The sequence below is a fragment of the Pleurodeles waltl genome, chromosome 3_1 (genome assembly GCF_031143425.1).
Source record: "Pleurodeles waltl isolate 20211129_DDA chromosome 3_1, aPleWal1.hap1.20221129, whole genome shotgun sequence".
NCBI lineage: Eukaryota > Metazoa > Chordata > Amphibia > Caudata > Salamandridae > Pleurodeles > Pleurodeles waltl.
In genome coordinates, this window is record NC_090440.1 from 1,179,250,973 (window position 1) to 1,179,274,851 (window position 23,879).

General features: G+C 43.4%; 1 long non-coding RNA gene across 1 annotated transcript in view; it reads right to left on the reverse strand.

Annotated features, from left to right (window-relative positions):
• The window catches only part of LOC138283332 (uncharacterized), a 42,165-nt gene extending 20,331 nt beyond the window's left edge, over positions 1–21,834 (reverse strand). The window contains exons 1-2 of the long non-coding RNA XR_011201195.1: positions 21,664–21,834; positions 10,818–10,853 (exon numbers count right to left, since the gene is read on the reverse strand). This is a non-coding gene — a long non-coding RNA (uncharacterized lncRNA). The remainder of the gene's footprint in view (positions 1–10,817; positions 10,854–21,663) is intronic.
• Between the last annotated feature and the right edge of the window lie 2,045 nt (positions 21,835–23,879).

Below are 23,879 nucleotides of genomic sequence, written 5' to 3' on the forward strand. Positions count from 1 at the left end.
AATGATGCACAAATCATCTCAGCGGACAGTGGAGGCTGGACGACCATTGGCAGCTGCGACCGCCACCGGCGGCAAGTGGACTCAACAGCAAGAAGTGCACATATTGGATAGGCGAATGACCCACACACTTGACACACATCCAGAACCCCATAAAACACCTCCAGACACACCCCACAATCCTTAGCAACGAAACCAGGACAAGAAGACAGAGAGCACCAGAGGCAGACAGCGAATGCCAGCATACAGGAGACGCACACCGTCCCACAGAAGAGCACCCTCACCTCGTTCTCAGCCCAACACCATTCACCACACTCACCAGTTTCCCCCCAAACATCCACGCTTCACTGAAAGGGAGTTAAGGACCATGGTGGACGAGATCTTGAAGGTGGAGCCACAAATATTTGGGGCCGAGGTGCAGCACACACCCATCGCAAGGAAGATGGAGCTGTGGCAGACCATTGTGAACAGGGTCAATGCAGTGGGACACCATCCACGCACAAGGGACGACATCCGGAAGAGATGGAACGACCTGCGGGGGAAGGTCAGGGGCATGGCATCAAGGCACCACATCGCAGTGCAGAAGACTGGGGGAGGACTGCCACCAAAACCACCAGACTACACTGACTGGGAGGAAAAGGTACTGGCCATACTGCACCCAGAGGGACTCACTGGACTCACTGGAGGAATGGACTCAGGTAAGTCATCAACACATACCCCACATCCACCACACCTGTAATGCATGCACCACCCCACCCTACCCACACCCACCAGGATCTACACCCCAACCATGCATCGGCCACTATATCCACCCCCCTGCATGACCACAAACCCACTAACAGGCCCACATCACTCCCACTGTGCACAGTCACTCACCCCTGCACGTACCCACAATGGAACCACACCCCCTCAACATTGCAACCCTACACTGGCGCCACATGCAATGTCAACCTCACAAAGGCACCCTGGAAGGCCACTGAAAGTAACACCAGCACAAATTAGCCCAGTCCTGTTCACCTCAAAAGTTCATGCAGATTTAACAGACATGTCTATGTCTCCCAACAAGCACCAACACCCATGCAACCCTAATGGACAGGACAAGGAGTGCCAGTGCCCCCCAGGGAGACAGAGGCACCTCACAGGACACTGGTGAAGGATCCCTGGACACTGATGAGCAGGCATGCCCCTCACACTGTCCAGGACTCTCACCATGCATCAGCCCCACCCAGGAAACCACTGTCACCCCTACCACCCAGTCAAGACCCGCAGCCCAGGGCAGGTGTCCCCACACCAGTGTACCCAGGCCACAGACTGGTGGAACACAGGTACAGAGGCCATAGTCTCCCACTCCCAACATGCAGAAAGGTGAGGGCCCCAGTACAAGTGGTACTGCCAGACCTGTGCAGGGGACACAGGCACAGGGGACTAGGGCAAGTGTATATCAGAGGTATTGGGGGCCTACAAACATATCCATGACAGGTTGACACAGATTGTGTCCACCCTGGAGCACAGTCAGAGGATGCAGCAGGAAAACCACCAACAGGCCATGGAGCAATGGAAAGAGCACAATGCCACAATAGCCCCAATAGCAAGTGCACTGCTGCAGCTGGTCAAAAACCAGTCTGACACCCACACCGGAAAAGATGCCCACACAACAGCACCGGACAACCAGCATCAGATGACCCCAGCAGCAGAAACATCCCAGGAACTACCCTCATAGGAAACACAAGGGCCTACCATGTCATCCCCTGAAGGTCAACAGCAGGCACCCAAACTGACCATCAGGCCAAGGTATGACACTGGAACCCCAGCTAAAAACAAGGCCCCCTCCAATAAGTAACTCTGCAACAATATGCACAGCAACCATCCCACACAATCACCAATCCCCACATTGCTAAGAGGCAATATGAAGTACTGTTAGACAAGATGGACCCACCAATACTACCAACAAGGCTGCCACCATGTTGGTCTTGAGGACACCTCCCCTTACGATTTGCCATCACTGTAAATAGCACTATTCACTCACTTCAACCAATAAAACACATTTCACACCTGTAACACTGTCCCCTGTGTTAAATTGTCAACAAAGTGAAGTATTGATGCACCTGGCAGAGAACAACTTTATTGTCGAATCTGTGCATGAAGGGAGTACTGTGTGCCCAAATGGTGGCAAGGGCGAAATTCATATATATTTAGTCAGTACCATGCAGAAGTGGGCCATGTTTCACCTATCATTACCAACCCCCCCTATATTACTGAGCAAACTGACAGTATTAGTGACAAACCCCAATGACATGCCCAAGTCCCACACAGTTACTGGAAGTAGAGTTGAATCAGTTGGTTCCTGGAATTGACATATTTCCCTTCCTCATCATCGCCATCACTCTCCTCACCTTTCTGAGGTAGCTGATCAGGACCTAAAGCACCCTCCACCTCCAAGAAGGGGATAGAATGTCTCACTGCCACTTTGTGCAGCATGCTGCAGGCCACCACTATTCTACACACCTTATCAGGCCCATAGGCCAGGGAACCCCCAGAGATATGTAGACAACGAAATCTAGCCTTCAGGAGACCTATAGTTCGCTCTATTACCCTCCTATTACGTACATGGGTCTCATTGTAATTCCTCTCTGAATCCATCCTGGGATTCCTCACTGGTGTCAGGAGGCAACGTAAGTTTGGATAGCCAGAATCACCTAGAAAATGGTGCAATACAGAGTCGTCATTGTTATGTCCCTTAGTCAGACCAGCTGGTTTTCTGCAATGTGTCAGTTAGTGACAGGCACACTTGCCTATGGTCCACCCTCTGTCCTCTTGGAGTTGTTCCATCTTCAGTGGCACACTACTGTTCCTCAACACAAAGGAATCATGGACTGAACCTGGAAACATGGCATTCACATGTGAGATGTAGTGGTCTGCAGTACATACTAATTGGATGTTCATGGAGTGAAAGTTCTTTCTGTTTCTGTACACCTGTTCATTCACTCTTGGGGGGGGGGTGATCGGTATGGGGTGCTATCAATGGCACCTATGACATGGGATATGTTGGCAAAGCTATAGAATTCAGACTTGATGGCAGGTAGGTCAATACTTTGGGGAAACCTCACATAGGACTGCAGATGTCGTACAAATGCATTCAGAAATCTTGTCAGTACCTGGATGAACATTGGCTGTGAAAAACCAGCACCCATGCCCACTTTCACTTGAAATGAGCCCGTGGCCAGGAAATGGAGTGCAGAGAGCACCTGCACTTCAGTTGGAATGGCATGCTGAGTACGATTTCCCAGAGTTAGTGCAGGATCCAGTAATGCACAAAGGTCCTGAATTGTTGCACGTGTGAGCCTGTAAGTGATTATGATCTGACGCTCCACCATGGTCCTCATATCCACAAGTGGTCTGTACACCGATGGTGCCCTTCCTCGCCACAAGGGTCGGTACCTACGAGGGGTTACAAAAAGGTGTGATGAAGACACATACATAGGCACACTTGTCATCATTTGTGCACTGCATTGTTCATTGTAGTGTCTCTGCAATAACTGCTACCTGACAGATACACATGTACATCACAAGGAGGGAACAGAGTATTTCATGTTTGCGACAATATTGAATGGACAGAGGGATAGGTGCTTCATGTGGCTAGTAGGGCCTGCATTGTGAGTAGTAATTAATTCTAAATGCGTAGGTCATGGCAAAATGTCTGCCCACTGTAAATCTGCCCTTTCGTTGTGGAAGTGATCTCATACCACTAGCGGTTGACATCACAGCATAAGGTGGTACTTACCGCTGTTTGCACCCTCATTGGTTAACATGGATGCCAATGGGAAATCCTGGCGTATCATCATCGCTGCCGGCAGTGACGGTGCACACCACCGTGGAACGTACGCACGTTCGTCATCGTTTGATCACTTGACTCCCTGATTTCGTGTGACTCTGTGTACTGCTGTGGCCTGCCTCTGGCTATGGATGTGCCTCTTGTTGCAGGGGAAAGGGCCCCGGCCTTCACCCAGGAGAAACTGGAGAAGCTAGTTGACAGGGTCCTGCCCCTGTATGCAAAACTGTACGGACAGCCAGAGGTACAGGTGAGTCTAGGGTTTGGGGGCACTGTGTGTGTATAATGGATGGGGTTGATTGCACATATGTGTGCATCTCAGAGCCTGCATGTGCTATGGAGCATGGCATGCTGCGTGCGACTGTCCTGTATGTCTGAGAGTACTGTCCGTCCCATAGTGGACGATTTGCCAGCTGTTCCTATTGTGCAAGTGCCTGACCTCTGTGTTCCATTTCTGTATCACCCTTTTAAATCAGCGCCCACCAGAAGCGGGCATATTGGCATGCCATCGCCAAGGAGGTGCGGACATTGGGGGTGTACAACTGGCGGAGCACCCACTGTAGAAAGAGGTGGGAGTACATGTGGCCCTGGGCGCGTAAGATCACTGAAGCCCAGCTGGGGAGGTCCTCCCAATGTGGAAGGGGTGCCCATCGGGCACTGACCCCCTCATGCGACGGATCCTGGCGGTGGCGTACCCAGACCTGGATGGGCACTTGAAGGCTGCACAGCAGTCACAAGGGCGTGAGTACTCATTTCACATACTTCAGTCTGGAAGGATGTCTGGGTGTGCATTAGGGTTCATGCTGATTAAAGGCAGGTACTTTGACTGGTGTCCATCTACTTCATGGTCCCCAAAGTGTGTAGGGGTGTCTTTGTCAGGTTTCACATATGTCGGCTGCTTAGGTATTTCAGGGGATGGGTGTAGAGCAGTATTCTGGTCAGTAGTCAGGGGCATGGACATGGGCATAGTGAACGGTGTTGCCTGTTGGGTGCGTCTTCTGGGTGGGTGTATGTCTGGCCATTATGAACCTGCATTCAGCTATTTACAAGTGTCTCTCCTGTTTTGTCTCCCCATCCCTGTTCCCTTGTGTTGGTTTGGTACAGCATCAACATCAGGCAAGGGAGCTGAGGCATCGGCAAGTGGGGAGGCAGTGGCCCACGGATCCTTGGAGGCAGAGACACCCGACGCCCTGGGGACCAGTGGGTGGGAGGGCGAGGGGAGTTCCACGGTGGAGGCTACTACCACAGGAGGTAGTGACTCTAAGACCTCTTCCGATGGAGGCTTCCCTGCGGTGGCGGACCATAGTACCCACACCACTACTGTGACATCTTCTGCCACCCCATTCCATCACCGCCCTCCCTTCTGCTCCCCACCGAGCTGCCCGTGCCCGCCCTCCCAGAAAGGTGGGTGTCTCCTTCTCCCCAGGCACCTCCTCCCTTGCCCCAGTCAGACCAGCTGCCCTCACAGAGGAGGCTATTGACCTCCTGAGTATCATCTCTGTATGGCAGACGACCATCGTCAATGTCATCCAGGGGCTAGCATCAGAGGTGCAGCAGACAAATGCCTATCTGGATGGCATTCACAGTGCCGTGTCTGCCCTACAGAGATCTTTTCAGGCTCTGGCCTCCTCTTGGATGGCAGCCAGTTAACCTGGCCATTCCGTACCCCCTCCAGCCTCCTCTACCCCTTCCAGCACCCTACTCCCTTCACCCGTCCAAGGCACACATTCAGACACCCAGTCAAGCACATCAACACACAAGAAACACACTTCAAAACACAAGCACCAAACCTCTCACCACAAGCATTCACACAGCCAACAGACACATGCACACACAACAACATCCACTTCCCCCAGTGTGCCCACCTCTTCTGCCTCCCTGTCTGTCACCTCTACATCCACACCCTCATGCACTGCACCTTCACTCACTGTTGCTGCTCCTCTTCCTGCACTCACCACAATAGCAGACATCCATACATGCACCCCATACACCACACCTGCAATCACCACCACTACTGTAGTTGACATATGCAGCACACTCACCAGACTTGCAGACACCCACACTAGCTGTCTGTCTTCTCCCACTGTGTCCACCCCCTCCCAAAACACACAAACGCACCAAGACACCTACTCATCAGACATCCACCACACCACAGCATACTGACCAGTCACCTGCACCCACTACACCCACCCCTACACCACACACATCCATACCCTCTGCCTCCACTCCCACACCCTCATCCACGCCGACCCCAATTGCTCCGAAGAAACTTTTCCTCTCCTGTGCTGACCTCATCCCACCCACTGGCCCACCCCTTCTTGTCCCCAAACGTGCTCACATCCTTGCCCTTTCCGCTCCTTCCACATCACAGCCCACCACTGTCTGACCTTCACATTCCCGTGCCCCTTCCCCAGATAAGAAAAAGTCCCGGACTGAGCCGAGGCCATCTAGCTCCACCCGATCCAAACTGCCCCCACCCCCTCCACCTTCCAAACGTAAGTCCAAGGCCCACCCCGTCAAAAATCCCCACCACCACCATCCCCTGCCCCCTTCCATGAGGTGTCTGGATGCCCATGTGCTGCCTCATTAGGTGGAGTACAATGCACTTGTGGGAGTCAGGTTGGGCCCGTTGTTGCCCTTGGCAGTTGTCGCCACACAGACTGGCCATTGGCCCTGTTTAGACTGTTTGGCTCTGTGAGCTTCACATTAAAGTTTCTGTGTCGCCAGTGTTTCAGTGGCATGCTGTTGAACCCTGGTCTTTTGTTTCATTTTTTGTGGGTGTGGGGCATTTGTATGTACTATGGTCAAGTTGGTATAGCCTTGTGTCGGGTGTGTACCTCTTGCTGAGGGGTGTATGGGTTGTGCTGCTGTGAAGGGTTGGGGGCGTTGCAGGGTGGGTGGAGTGGATGGGTATGTGACTGTGCCCTTTCTTCCCTTGTTCAGTAGGTTGCGCTACTTACCGTCGTCAGCGGCGGTCTCAGTCATGGAGGTATATGGCAAGGAGCAGGGCTGGCATGATCTGCATCTCTCTATCCATGTCTGCTTCAGCGCATTGTGTGGGCCTCCGGTGAGTGTTTCCTTCTATTTGGTTCATTTCCGCCTAGCTTTGCGTCGCGGTGGTTCCCGCTCTGAAACTGGTGGCGGACTGGTGGTTCATTATTTGATGGGCGGGTTGGGCCTTTCCGTCGACCTGTGGGCGGAGTCTGCCATTGTCGGCGGCACTGGTCTACTGGCGATGGGTGGTTTGCGGGATGCCTGTGTTTCGTGTGGTTCATTATTTGGCGGTCCGGCCAGCTCCTCTGCTGGCGGTTTCTACCGCCACCGCCGTAGGTGCGGAACGGACCGCCATGTTCATAATGAGGGCCTTAATCTGCCAGCACCTGGGTTCTCTTGCTGAGACCGCCGGACTTGGCAAGTGGTGCCACATCCAGGCCCTTGGCCCCTGGAAGGACAAGATGTCAGAACCTAATTGAAGATTCACACAGCAGAGCCGAGCGGCAGAAAAATCGGTGCAGTACCTGTCTCACAGCTGTAAAATCAATATAGCGCCTGTCTTGTGGCTACAGAAATTGACACATCGCCAGCTCAGCGTGGCATCACCGTTGTCGTGCATCTGGATTTTCCACACAATGTCCCTGGGTGTCAGAATCTTCAACATCACCGCACTGACTGAGGCTGCTTGTCCATAAATCGAAGCATCCCTTCCATGCTGGGAAAGAATGGACACATTGCTTACCCGGCAAGGAAAGAGTCCACGCACAGGATCACTTGTGAGTAAGAAATCAACGCATCACTTGCTTTTCTGATGCACGCTCACCCCCTGTGGCTTTATTTTGTTCGCATACCAGGTACTTTGTGCTAAAACAACGCATCCATTGATTCTTATGGATTAAGACTCTTTTTAGTTTTAACATTTGACATCTTTTTGTATGTTGGATTGTTGTTGTTTTGGTCTTGTTTGATTTAGATAATTATTGGCTATTTTTCTAAACTGGTGTGGAGTCATTTTGTGGTATTTTCACTGTGTTACTGAATGTGTTTGTGCAAATACTTTCCACATTGCCTCTGAAATAAGCCTGACTGCTTGTGCCAAGCTACCAAGGGGATGAGCAGGGGTTATCTGATCTGTGTACCTCCCTTACCATGACTAGAGTGAGGGTCCATACTTGGACAGGGTGTAAACTGACTGTCAACTAGAGACCCCAGTTCTAACAGCCAGTTATTGTTCAAGATACATACAAGACTTTGCCACTGTTAGTGCTCCACTACAAAAATGTTTCTTTTCAATGGTCACGAGAATGTGAGAAAAGTTTCAAGAGAATCAAACATGCCATTAAAAATGCAACAAAAATGCCATACTTTAATCCAAACAAACTTCAAGCAGAGGCTTATGCTAGTAGAAGTCTGTCCCAAACAGAACATGCTTACTCACAACCTGAGAAAGAAAGTTTGACTGTGGTATGGGCTTCTGAACATTTCCATGTATTCCTGTACAGAAAGCGGTTTAGGCTGGTAACCAATCGTCAAGCTTTGCTGACCATCATTGTCAATCCAAGAGCCAAGATGCATCCTCGCACTGACCAATGGCCACTATGATTACAGGAGTACAATTATACACTTGTGCATCATCCAGGAAAAGATCAGAATCTTTCTGACTACTTTTCGAGAATGCCTATACAAGGTCACTGCACTCCATTCAAGAAGGATGAGGCCTAGATTAATTTCATTATCTTTTTTTTTCATTTTGATTTATCCACAGATAGAATAAGTTCATAGTATAGTTGTACATCTTAATCATAATTCAACAATTCATATATCTGTCATTCAAAATATTTCCAGTACATAGATAAAGTAGTGGTACCTCATAAAGTGCAGGAATACAACAACGAAAGACATCCCTTGTTCCTTAACATGGTTTATGGTGCAGCCTAGCATGCAATAAAATCAGTCAAACCAGTCATGCCACATTTCACTGAATTTTCAAAGGGGACCAACCCTTTGGGCAAAAATCTCTTTGTTGTGCCTATCTCGCTTCCTCTTCAGCTGCCATTGACTCAAAGTAGGTGGTTTTGAAGACCTTCACTTTTGCAGTATCAATGATTTAGCTATCAGCGTAGCAAGGAAAAGAAACTGTTGCTCTCGACTCATTGATTGGATTGACAGTGGAGCTATGCCAAATAGAACCCCCCACAGGTCTGGGTCAATCTTGATTTGAAGTTTGACGCAAATGGAACCATATATTTCTTCCAATAACTGTTGGAAAGCAGGGCATGTTAAACAGATGTGCGCCCAATCACCTCTCTCCTAACCACATCTAAAGCAGGCTGCAGAGATAGAAGGAACATTTTATGCAGTCTAGAAGGGATGAGATAAAGTATCTATTTGGAGTAAAAAGCCATCCTTTTGAAGTCCGCAACCCAAATGGCATTACAGGTCGTTAGAATATACTGAAGCCATGTCCACTTATCAAATTTACAATCCAAGAGGGTCTCAACATCGGACCAGTAAGTGGGAAGTATGGCCTCACATAGCTTCTGGGTTACTAGGCAATACCAATTTCCTATCCCAGTGAGTATAGTCACAAAATAGGCATGTTTTACATCTTCTGTTAGAAAGTTTTGAGGTTATTGGTAACCTGAGAAAATGGCTGATTTGCAAAATAGGAAACATGAGATGGGCAAGATGGTTGCACTATTGGTCATAAGCAGGTCCCATGATATCAATGTCTTTGATACCATAAAGTCACCAAGTCTAGAAAACCCCACCCTTTCTTATTTTCTTATGACTGTGGTCTCCAGTTGCAACCCCAGCCAGGGGCAGTCCTGCAAACCAGTAAGCGGATGAGTCAAGGGAAGCTGAAATTTGTCTCTATATTTTGCAACTCTAGATCATGATGAACGGCAGCATATATCTTGTATGTTGGGTGGTCTTGGAATTTTTAAGAAGACGAAAGCCGGGAATCAACTTCACTTAACATATGATGTAAGTAGAAGAAATCGACAGATTAGCCAATCTAAAAATGTTGCTTCAAAATAGTTTTTCAAACATAGAAGGGCTAGTCCACTGTTTTTGGAGTTCAGCTGTAAAGTCAGCAACTTGGTGCACGCTTTCTTCCCCTGTCATAAAAAATGGCGAATCATAGAGTTGAGTTCCCAAAAATAAAAGTGAAGGATTTTAATCAAAACATCTGGAAAAAACAAAAATACATAGTGGAAAAATTGCAATTTTTATCAGGACTACACAATTAATTACAGTAGGAGGCAAATAGTGCCATGGCTGGAGTAAGCCTTGCATCTTGTGGAGAATATTGGAGTAGTTTAATCAAAACAAATCTGCAAAATGTTGTGTAACATAGATCCCATGATATCTACTAGTGCTAGAATACTGTGGATTCATAGTGGCAGGCCAAACCAGAAATGATCTGTTAAAGAGAAGAGGCTCTGACTTTGTTTGATTTATTAAATAAGTAACTTTAACTGTCAAGTCAAGTACATCAGCTGCCATATCATTAACCTAGATTGCCACTGCCAAGAGCAATGATAGTGACCCGTTGGAGTTAAAAGACATAATTACACATCAGTTGTGGAACAAACAAATTCGACCTCCCAATAATGATGGTGAATATCAAAAATACAAAAATGTCAAATATGAATCGTCCATAACTCAGGAAGGAGATATACTGCAAAGGTCAAGAATCCTGATTCCAGAGCGTCTGCTACAGAAAGTGATTCTAGTGGCTCACGAAGGACATCGTGGTATCATTGCCACAAAGAAATCTCTCTGAGTCTGAGTTTGGTTTCTATACTTATATGAAAGAGTTGAAAAGGAACTCAAAGCCTGTCACATATGCAATGGCCTGTCAACCAATGTTACTCAACATGCTCTGAACATGTAAGAACCCCCTAGACAGCATGGGGAAGAATAGCCATTGAATTCTTTGATCCACTTGATAATGGACATGATCTAATGGTGATTGTAGATGAATACTCACAATTTCCTTTGGTTGAAGATCTCTCATCCACAACTCCTGAAAGAGTTATTGAAAAGTTAGATGGCATATCCACAACATGGGGCATCCCAGTCATTGTGAAGTCGGACACTGGCCCACCCTTTAATAGTAAAGAATTCAAATATTTCTTAGAGCATCTGAACATCAAGCATTAAAAGAGTACACCTTTATGGCCACAGGCCAATGGACTTGTTGAGCATTTTAGCATTATAACATCTATGACTATAGAAAGCAGTACAGCGTTCAACTCTTCAGAGGCTCAATTTGAAAGCAGTATTGAATTCTACCACACAAGCTTATTGCTCGACACCCCCCTCAACCACAGGTCCTGTGACTTTGATGTTTGGGAGACCAATGACAACCAAGTTAACTCAGTGGACTATATGGGCGTGTGACCTTATATTATTTTATATTGTTATGATAAGATGACATGTAAGAGGGCAGTGACATCTACTATCCTCAGAGGTCAACTCGAATCCTTTGAATAAGACAGGAGTATGAGATCATCCAATTAAACAATGAGAATCAATAGCCATCAAACAATCGAAATATGCAATAATGAATCAGTAATATAGAGACCTATGTGGTCATGAATCACCACACCAATTTAGTAAAGTTTAAACATTTATTGCCCTTAAATTGACAATGCTAAGGTCACATAAATATTGTGCAAAAATATCATTAAACACTCCAAATAAATTAGACAGAATAAAAACAAAATTATTTGAAAAATACTAACAAGCTTAATTTAGTTGTGCAATTGAATAATTACCAATCAATTAATAAACATTTAAATTCATTGTTGGATCAGACATCCTAACTACCAAACTCTAATTTAAAAAGCACTTGTGGGCTTCACGCAAAAATAAAAATACGTTAAAAATTTATTTGGAAAACATCTAACTATGGCACTAACCAAAAAACATGAGGTTGGGTTTCTAACGGGAAAACCTGCAAAAGAAAACTAAATGCACAACGGTTATACCTCTCCTAAATGAGACAGCAGCTTGCAGATTCTTCATCAGCAAAGCACAGGAACAGCAGGTATCCAGTCAGCATCAGGAATATGAGGGGGGCCACAGTTCAGTAATGTTGGGCCTAAAGTATCTGAACTGTTAACAAGAGCAGACTGGAAAGAGCTGAATAGAAAACTGAACTGCATGGAGCTGAAAGAAAAATTAAACTGACTTGCATCATCTAACGTTTGCTAAATTAAAGTCCCAAAAGTTACTAGCTAAGCTTCTATTGGACAATACTATGAGGTGGGTTAGTGCACAGCCAATAAAACATCATCTGTGCTTCAGTTGTATCTTTTCTTTGTTCCTTCCAAGATAGTGTCACATTCATGCTCCTCTCCGGATGGCAATGTCAGTACAAATATTATATTTTTTAAAAGATAGCAGAACACAACATTTAGATAATACTGCTTCAAAAAAATAAAGGTTATTGTTAATGGTTGCAACATTTATCTCAAGGAAGTTCAGCAAGTGAAGCAAGGACGTGATAGAAATTTCCACTGTGCAAGCCACACAGAATGACTCATGCTTCTGGAAAAATACTGAAACGTGGGTCTTTGAACTAAGGCTAAACACAAGGGATAAAATGTTTCATAATCATTTCAAACCATTAGTTTTGTGGTACATAATATGAATTTTGTTTTGTCAGTACATGTAATTATGATTAATCAAAATACATTTTCACCGTCAATTTTTTTTTCACATTGAACTCAAGGTGGCTGACACCATGGCAATCACTATTAAGGCTGCATGTTTATTTTTCTAACACATGTTTCTTTGTTTAGGCCTTTTTAGTGCACATTAATAGTTTTTTATTAGTTACACCTTCTTATTAATAATATTTGCTTTCCAACAATCGCTCCTCTGATGGCTATATGTCCCGTCACAAAAGAATACTACATTAATTTATTAACGAAACAGCTTAAAACTTAGTTTGTTTACTATATCTACAGTTAGACTTTCTCAAGTTTTAAAAATGTCTTAAATCACGAAAATATCTGCTTCTCATCTTTTCCATTTCTAATTCTTCCCTTCTCTGTTCATTTTTCACCTCTTGCAATTTTATGCATAAAGCCCTGTTCATAAAAGACTACAACTGATGCCATAAGTTAGTGGTAAGCTATGATAGATCATTTCTTCTTGCAGTGAGTAATTTGTGTACACACATAACATCCTATCATCCGTAGTCTAAACATATCCATACAACAAATGATAATAAACATTAGAAGAAAGATCTCCTTGTGAACTGTATAAGTGTAAGTAACTCTCATCTTTATTGAATTTGTCTAATCCACAAAGCGTAGTAGCCTCTTGTATTAGAGAGAGTGTGTAAGTAATTCCAGCCTTATCAAAAACACGCATACTTATGATCAAGAACAAACTTATCAACACACATACAACTGTCAGTCCAACACACACATACTTATATCCATTGCTTCTATTGCGATTGGTATTTATGGCCTGCAAAGAATCAAAATGTGAAAGAAAAGACAAATATAAATTTATCTATGCAGCCACAATAAGAAAATCAAAAATAATCATCACTCTTCTTTGCAATTATCTACAGCAGCTTTCAGGCTCTCCAGAACTTTGTCAAAAATCAGTTTAACAACTTTGTCAAAATCAGTTTCAAATGTCTCTTTAGTAGATCATTGATTACTCACTATAACTTCCAGTGTTCAATATCTTTCTTGTTCATTTGGCAATGTCATTTCAAAACTCAGCTTGATTATGATTTCAAGTTTCAAAATGAAGAACTGGATTCTCACAGTAAAAACAAAAGGACATAAACTTGTTTTCCCACTCATCAGCTGCAAGGTATGTCCATTCAGGACCTGAGTATCTTCGACTTGAACTCTCTTTCTCTTTGATTTCCAACTTGTACTTATTTCTTCCTTACTCAGATGTGTTCCTTCTGTTGTTTCTACTTCCTCATTTATGCTCAATAACACATCAGGAACTTTTTCAGTTGCATACAAAGAAGGCCATTTATCTCCTTTCACAGTTTTTCTAGACAGTGATGGCACAACTAAACTTACAATTCTTCTTGATTTAGCAGGAGTTTGACAAGCTCTTCTTTGACTTTGACTTGTTTCACCTGCAACCTCAGGAGGAGTCAGATCTGCATGACTTTTTTTGATTAAACTCAACTTCACTTTTGGCTACTTCAGGAAATCAAGGTCCGATTTATCTCTTTTTCCCAATCATCTGCTTCTGGAAGAGTCCTCCTCAGACTTGACCCTCCTGCTACATCCACTTCTGTCTCTTCTGATCGAGGAATGACAGGATTGCCCTCAATTTAATCTGTCAGAGGAGTACCTGAATCTGGATCTTCACCAGTTTGCACTGTCCTTACTTCTACAGTCTTTTGCTCTGTTTCTGTCACTTGCTCAAGAGGAGACTGTACAGTTACTGCCAGTGCTCTCAGGAACACTGGATTTTCTTTACCCAAAGGATATGGCACTTTGCGAGTATGGCTCGCATGGACCCAGTTTGGAACTCCAGCACACTTCACAGCAGTCGTCGTTAGCAGGATAACCTGGTATTGCCCCATCCACCTAGGCTCCAAACAAGTCTTCCGCACATGCTTCTTGATCAGCACCCAATCACCAACCTGAAGTCTGTGACACTGGTCTGGGATGGTGGTGAGGCTATAGCGTCCACTTGGTGAGACAAAGAGCAAACCACATCAGCTAGACCCTTGCTGTAATCCAACACCAAGTCATCTGTTATGCTCACAAGTACATTTGCAGGAACAGCTGGCAACCTCGTAGCTCTGCCCATTAATAGTTTGTGTGGGGAGAATCCATTCTTTCTGTTTGGTGTACTTCACATGCTCATCAGAACCAAAGATAATGCATTGGTCCATTTCAGATTTGTGGATACACACATTTTTGCCAATCGAGCTTTCAGAGTTCCATTCATTTGCTCTACTAATCCAGAGGCTTCAGGACGGTAGCTACAGTGCAGCTTCTGCTCAATGTTTAAGGCTGAACATAGCATTTTTATCACCTCATTATTCAAGTGACTTTCTCCATCTGATTCTAAAGAGGCCGGAAAACCAAATCTCAAATCTAAACTCCTTAAATAAAATCTTTGCTCACCCTACCCATCATGTAGGAAAGGCTTCAATCCTATGACTAAATATACAGACAATCACCAAAACGTATCTCAAACCACCACACCCAGGCATCTCAATTAAATCCATCTGCATTCTGTTAAATGGACCACCTGCTCTTCCAATGTGACTCACATTGACAACAGTTCTCTTTCCCATGTTAATTTGTTGGCATGTAATACATCTGTGATAAATTGCTTCTGCAACCTAAATTTTTGATTGAATCAGGATTGCTTACATGTTTGAATCATTACATCTCTGTCAATGTGAGTTTAACCATGATAGTATCTTGTCATTTGCGTTAATAGACAGTTTGGCAAGACCACCTGCCCTTCATTGGAAGCCCAAATTACATCAATGTCTATTTGAGGTCAACCCAATTTTTCCAGCTTCTTTTCTCTTCATCTGGAATTGCATTTTGTAGTCTTTCAATGTCTTTCCCAGTATCAACCATTGCCAACAAAAAGCTTTGAATTGTCTCATCAGTATCTGTTAAATGTTTCCATTCTTCATTGAAAGTGGCACAATTAAGTGCACAATACCTAGCTACTTGCCCATTGTGACAAAATCATTTGCTTTACAATGCACAGTACATTTCACAACTGCAACTTTTTCAGGAAATTGTAAAGCTCTCAGTAACTCATGAATTTTGTCACCATTCCTAATTGGTGAGCTAGAAGAGGTCATACACCCTCTGTGGGAGCACAACTGCCCAAAGTCATAACCAACACGAAATCCATACTGGCTATCTGTAAAAATTGTAACTTTAAGCTGTGCAGAAATACAGCATGCTCTAGTAAGAGTAACCAATTCCGTCAATTGTGCAGAAAATACTCCTTGAAGCCATGAAGCTTCGAGTATGCCAGATGGTGCATACATCATAACCAGATTTCAATGTTCCTGCATTGTCTCTTAGAGAGGAACCATCAATAAAAATTATTTGGTCATATTTCTCTTACAGTTTGTCCTGAATATCAGGTCTCGGTTTGTCGCACAGTTCAGTAACATCCAGGAAGTCAAGTTCCACTTCATTTACATTTTCAATTTCTTTTTTTAGGTTAATGTGGGAAGAGCCCAAAATAAGGAGCTCATATTTTCCTGAACAGGCATTTGTCAGGTATTGTGTCTTAGTTTGATAATCAAAACCTCAACAGAGTGAGGAACCAGAACAGTTAAATGATGTCCCATTACAATGCTCTCACTTTGGGCAAGGCTAATACCAACTGCAGCCACATTTTTTTAAAACAGCCAGGCAAAGTTGCAGCAACTGGACCCAAAGTAGCAAAAAAATATGCTACAGGCAATTTACACCACCATGTACCTGTTTCAGGACAGAAATAGCACAACAATCACGTTCATGGCAAAACAATGAAAATGGTTTTGTTTAGTCATGCATTCCCAGAGCTGGTGCTCTGCACAAACTATCTCTTAGTTCAGAAAAAGCTTTCATACAAGCTTTATCGAAAGGGACAGGGTCAGTAACATCCTTGTGGGTCAATCTTTGCAAAGATTTGGAAATAACAGAAAAAGTAGGACTCCATTGCCAAAAACATTCTGACATCTCTTTGAGTAACAGGAGGGTTCATTTGCAATATGGATGTAACCCTTTCTCTGGACACTTTTCTTGCACTTTCCTTGTACCTTTCTCTATGTGATGTCCTAAGTACTTCACCTCTTTCTGACAATACTGTAATTTTGCTGGTGACACGTATGTCCATTTTCACCCAAATGATTCAATAAGGCAATAATAGTATTTTGCCTAAATGTCTCTCGTGTTTTTGAAGCAACCAGTAAGTCATCAATGTACTGAACCAATGTAGATTGGAAAGGCATTTCCAATTATTCAAATTCTTTTTCAACACCTGATTAAGAATCAACTGAGATGCTGAAAACCCTTGTGGAATTCTGCACCAACAATAAAATTGATTGCAGAATTTGAAACAGAAGAGAAACTGGCTATCCTCATGTAGAGGCACTGAGAAAAAGGCTTGTGACACGTCCACTACTGTGAACCATTCTGCGTCACATGGAATTAGGAACAGAATCACTGCTGGATTTGGTACCACTCGACAACATTTAGGTGGTGATTCCTAGTTTGGCGGGCGGCGACCGCGGGAACCGCCAGAAGACCGTACCGCGGTCAAAAGACCGCGGCGGTCATTCTGGCTTTCCCGCTGGGCGGGCGGGCGACCGCCAAAAGGCCGCCCGCCCGCCCGCCCAGCGGGAAACCCACAGCAACGATGAAGCCGGCTCCGAATGGAGCCGGCGGAGTTGCTTTTGTGCGACGGGTGCAGTTGCACCCGTCACGATTTCCAGTGTCTGCTATGCAGACACTGGAAATCAATGTGGGGCCCTGTTAGGGGGCCCCTGCAGTGCCCATGCCATTGGCATGGGCACTGCAGGAGCCCCCAGGGGCCCCACGACACCCGTTCCCGCCAGCCGGGTTCTGGCAGTTGAAACCGCCAGAACCAGGCTGGCGGGAAGGGGTCAGAATCCCCATGGCGTCTGCAGGCCAGGGGAAAACCGGCGGGAAACCGCTGGTTTCCCTTTTCTGACCGCAGCTTTACTGCCGCGGTCAGAATGGGCCTGGATGCACCACCAGCCTGTTGGCGGTGCATCCGCGGTCCCCTACCCTGGCGGTCTCGGACCGCCAGGGTAGGAATGACCCCCTTAATGACAATGTTGTCAATCTTTCAAAAACCCTGCATAATGTGAAATTTCCACGGGTGTTTTCGCAAACCCATAATAGGTGAGTTACATGGGCTGCTCAACACTTTTTTCGAAACTCCTTGCTCAACATTTGGCAGCTCTTGTACTGTGAATGCATGATAAAGAGTAATCAATGGGAATTCTTCATTAATCAACTTACAACTTCCAGCTGGTAAACATGATTCCTCATCATCATTATTTGTATGAATGGTAATTTTATCATTCGTGCAAGTAAATGAACATTTTAATTTGCACAACAAATCTCTTCCCAGAAGACATACTGGACCTGAGTCACAGACTAGAAATTTGTTCATGCCTTTAAAAGTACCAGTTTTAACAGGAATCAGTTTTGTAATCTGATTTATCAAGTTCTGATTCGCTACTCCTACAACCTGTACTGTTCTCCCAGGAAGTGGCACATTGGAAACTTCTGCAGTTCTGACAGTAGAGCATGTAGCTCCTCTGTCAACCAAAAAAGAAACATCATGACCCATGACTGTTCCATTTACATACGGACCACTATGATCCATCGCTAATGAAAATGCTAGCACACATTCTTCTTCATCGCTTTGTGATAGCTTACTTCAGGAGCGGTGCACCTGTAACTGGATCTTGTGCAGGCTCTTTCATCGGCCAGTCAACACTTCTTTTGCATCCAATCTATACAAAAGCCAGGACCACTATTTCTTAAAGAGAATTTAAATCTTCCACCAACCATTTTGCAAGTTTCACAAAACCTGCCTGTCTGCTGATACCATTCCACTGGTTTCTCTCTCAATCTCGGGTATTCATTTGTGAATGTCAAAATATCACTCCTGCTCCAAGGAACATGAACATAATTCCCTCCAGGAATTTCTCTAATTGGTAATGTTCACTGGACTATCAGTCTACTGTATGTCAGCACAGCTCAAAGTTGCAGACCCTATTTTCTTCGGTTCTCTTTTTTTACCCATCTGCATTCCCATTGATTTAATGCTCCCTATGTTTGAATACTTTGGATTAATTCTCTAATGTGAATTTTCATTCCAGGTGATCTTATGTTTACAATGTCTTTTGAATCAAATTCTAACCTGTTACTCTTCTTTAATGGTTTGGATTTCCCAATATCCACTTCATATTTTTCTGCAAGCTCTGAAAAATTCTGATGTGCCAATCCTCCTGCTCTGTTTGTGACATCTGTGCACATGAAGCCTAACTCATCTTCATTATGAGTCAATTCTATTTCATTCAAGTGTTCTCTCAATCATTCATTTAATTCAAACTTAGGTCTTGCCAGATTCAGTGTTCTTTCTCCCTCAGGAACTGTTTTCACTGCTGATGTTCCACTCACTTTCTCCAAACATTCTGTTAATTGCTGAACTATCAAGCCTTGTAGGAAACATTATTATTCACACTAGGCACACATTGTGGAGTATTACATGGCTGAGACATCACTCTGTCAGTTAACACCGGAACTGAATTTGGAGGGACAAAAGTTTGTGAAATCCCAGGACATGCTACGTCTATAAGCAGACCTGTTTTGTCAAACAATTTATATTTTGGAGACATACCTTCTGCAGTAGCATTGAGTTTTCCATTTCCGCATTTGTGTTAAAAATATTCTGCATATTGCGCTCATTATTTCCCTGAACATACAAAAGAACAACTGGACCAGTTGTAACAGGAACTGTTCATTCTTCTGGACTTGGTGAAGTATTCTGATTTCTCGAGTAAATCATTACAGAACTCTGACCTGTAAATACTGTGGAACTTGATTGTGATATGTTAGTGGAGTATACCTTGGCAATGTCTGGGCTTGATTAACAACGTGCACAGGAGTCATTGAGTTAGGGGCAAACTCCACCTGAACCATCATTGGTTTCAGTAAAATCTGTGTTGCCGCCGGTACTGTAATACTTGGTGCAGAACTCACAACAGGTCCTTTTTAGGAATATACTACAAGCTGAGCTACAGTCTGGATCACAGGAGGCTGAGTTACTGTAATAGTCAGAAAATCAGTTGCGACCTGTACTTGACTCTGTGTTACCACAACTGGAGGTGCACTTAGACTAGTACTAGCACCTTGACTTGCCTATTCTGCTGCATATGGAGGAGGACTGTTTCTCAGCAATTGTGTTATAAATTCATCATCATCTGAATCACTATCATAAGTCAGTGATCTTCTAGCTTCATCTGACTTCAACTCAGTTATTTCAGTATTCCTTTTCTTTGCCTTTGTTCTGACTCTGTACCCATTTTTTCTTGTGAAATTGCAGGATAACATTCCAATACCTTATAAGGTTTCTATTCTCCACAACTTCTGCTCATTATCTCATTTGGCTTCTAGCAATGTTTTCTCAGTTTTCTCATTTGTTTCTCAAATTTTAATTTGTCTTGTTGTCTGGCTACCAGCTCCCAAATAGCCAAGGCTTCAATTCTGCTGGTCTCCAAGGAGGCTTTCATTCATGAAGTACTCTTCTCAAATATTCTAAAATTCTCATTCAAAACTCCCACGAGTTGGAAACACTAAGCTTCCTTCCTGCCCTGTTATTTTGCACCACTGTTTTAACCAATCTGTTTGTCTCCTGTCACCAACAGACCAATCTCAGCGCAGACCCAGTGACATCCCACTTGCTCACACAGCGGCTCTTTCTTCAAACTTGATTCACACAGAAAACTAACGGCAAAATATTGCGAGCACAAAAAACAAAAAAAAAAAAAAAAAAAAAAAAATCAACAAAAACAAACTTCTCTGCTTACTACAGGGAGGGCTCAATCACTTCGGAAACCTTACAGAGTTTTTGACTGCAGCTTTTAGCTCTGACAGCTACTCCTTCGACTTATAGCTTTCTCAGAAATGCAATAAAGATTTGACCTGCAAACCTCACTCCTGACCAGTGCAGGATCCTTTGTAGGCATTCAGAAATCACCTAATACCTGTCAACCTAGCACTCACTTAACACACACACTAGGATACTATTTGTCAACCACACCCGATTGACCAAACACAGCAAACAAGTTACAACAACCAAGTGTCTTCTACACTTGTAAAATACTCCGGAGTCTGGCAGGGTCCGTTACAATAACAACCATGTGGAGTATTTTTAAACACAAAGTACCACACACATTTGAAGTACAACGACTTCCCTCCACTCACCCTTTGAAGTACGCAAACTCCCTATTCAGCTACTTTGGAATGTGCAAACTCCCTAATTCTCAGACATCACAATTACCTTGCAATTTGTCAAAGCATTGCAAGCACAAAACCCTACTTAGAGCCCATACAACACAGGGAACATGACAAACCTCATCTAAACAAGCACTGCCAAAACCAAATTTCCAAAACAATCGAAATTTTCAACAAACATTGGCAAAAACAAATCTCTCAAATTCAGGATGATTCTCTCCTTTTGAGATGAAATCATCAAAACCTGGATGATCCTCCCCGATTGAGACAAAACAATCTTCTGCTACCAAAATCGGTGGGTGTGTGACCTTATATTACTTTATATTATCATGATGAGGTGACATGTAAGAGGGCAGTGACATCTACTACCCTCAGACGTTGACTCAAATCTTTTGCCTCAGACAGAAGGATGATATTATCAAATTATCAATGAAAATCAAAAGCCATCAAACAATCAAAATATGCAATAATGAAAAAGCATGTGTGGACTTCATGCAAAATTAAAAAGACAAAACATTATTTGAAAAACATCTAACTATGGCACTAACCAAAAAACATGCGGTTGGGTTTCTGAAGGGAAAACCTGCAAATGAAAAATACATGCACATTGGTTATACCTCTCCTAAATGAGACAGCAGCTTGCAGATTCTTCAGCAGCAGAGCGCAAGGAAAAACAGCTCCTCAGTCAGCATCAGGAACATGGAGGCCTCAGTTCAGGAATGCTGGGCCTAAAGTAACTGAACCTTTAAACAAGAGCAGACTGCAAACAGCTGAATGGAAAACTGAACTGCATGGAGCTGAAAGAAAAAATAAACTGACCTGCATCAAGTTTGCTAAATTAAAGTTCCAAAAGATACAGGCTAAGCTTCTTTTGAACAAGGGGACGAGGTAGGTAAGTGTGCAGCCAATAAAACATCATCTGTGCTTCAGTTGTATCTTTTTTTTGTTCCTTCCAAGATAGGGTCACGTTCATGCTCCTCTCTGGATGGCAATTTCCCTATGAATGATACATTTTTTAAAAGACAACAGAACATGACACTTAGCTAAGGTTGCTTTCAAAAGCTAAAGCTTATTGTTTAAGGTTGCAGCAGTAATCTCAAGGAATTATAACAAGTGAAACAAGAACAGGACAGAAATTTCCACAGTGCAAGTCACACAGGATGACTTGTGCTTCTTGAAAACTAACAAAACGTGGGCCTTTTATCTAATTCTAAACACGAAGAATAAAACATTTCATAATAATTTCAAACCATTAGTTTTGTAGTACATATTATTAATCTTCTTTTGTCAATCCAAATACATTTCCACAGTCACTTTTTATTTCAAATTGAACTTCTGCTGGCTGAAACCATGGCAATCACTTTTAAAGCTGCACGTTTATTTTTGTAGCACGTTTCTCTGTTTAGGCCTTTTTAGTGCACGTTAATCATTTTGTTTTAGTTACACATTTTTATTTTTAATGTTTGCTCTCTAACAACTATTAAGAGACAAAAGTGAAAATACGGTTTATTCAAGGGACTTGGTTAACAAGAAGAAAATGTAGGCTCATGCATAGAAAAGGTGACATGCAAAGGACATCTTTCTTAGGAAAGGAGATTTGGTGATCCCCCAACAGATGTGAAAAAGAAAATCTGATGCTCTCTATGATGCTGAACCTTTCCAAGTGGTATCTACCAAGGGATACATGGTGACTGCTCAGCGCCCTGGGAGGTTGGTTACCAGAGACCCTTCTCACTTTAGGCCTGTGTTTCATTGGTCTTCAACTCAATGTGGTGATAGAAAGACTGACTTTGAAAATTCAGTGACTGCTGCACTATAGCAATCCCTGACTCTGAAAATGACAGCTTACAGGTTCCGGTAATCAGATCATCAAAGCGTCACAAAGATTGATCGAAGTATATATATATATATATATATATATATATATATATATATATATATATATAACATATATATATGTGTAATTATATAGAATATATATGTATATAGAATACATATATGTGTGTATATATATATATATATATATATATATATATATATATATATATATACACACACACACACACACACATACACACACACATATATATATCGATTTTCTAAAAAAAAAAAATTGAACAGAGTGGGAGATGTAGTCTCTTGCATGTTTAGTACCGGACCTTTCTGGCTCCTAACAGAGCCATGTGACGTAATCGCTAGAATAGAATGTAATGAAAGCTTGGTTTAGAATGTTGCAGTTCACTGGTACACGCAGAGGAATAAAGATGGGTGATTTACAGCTCTATGCGTGGCGTAGTCAATGGTGGGTACCCAAGCTGGGAGGACGTTACATTTGCCACTTCGGATACAATCTCACATAATTCTCTACTAACCAGGTTATTTGAAGTAGGCATCCAGGGCAATGTGCTGTCCTGGCTCCACTCTATCAAATAGAAGCCAAGCTATCAGACTCCTTTTACTCTGTATTTAATTTTGTGAAGCAAGGCATTCTTTAGGAGTCCCCAATAGTCTCCTTCTTCAATATCTACGTCATCCCATTGCCCTGCTTGATTGGATTATTTGGCTCTACCTTTAAGACATCCGCAGAAGCAACTCATATGTGAATCTGACTTGAAAAAATGAAGGGGGCAACTAAAGTGTAGTTCACAACCTGTTTCTCCGCAATAGCCTTTTAGCTAATGGGCAATGCCATACAACTAAGTTGGGAAACAACAGTGAAACTCATTCTCGGGCCTTCCGGAAAGCTTTGCCAGTGCTTTGTGGCCCAGGAAGCTGGATGCTCCATCTATTCTTTGGTGAAAAATTTAGGGATTATTATAATCACTAGACTTTGATTTAGGTCGAATATCAATAAAATTACCTTTTCTTTTTTACTGTCAGAAATCACTGTCTAAAATCTGTCAAGCCCTCACTAAGCACTAATAACCATAGTCCAAGATATTATTTTTTCATGAGTAGATTACTGTGCAACCGTTGCTTTGGAGACTTGCAAAGTACCAGATGTCTAAATTGAAGCGGATACAAAATATGGCTGG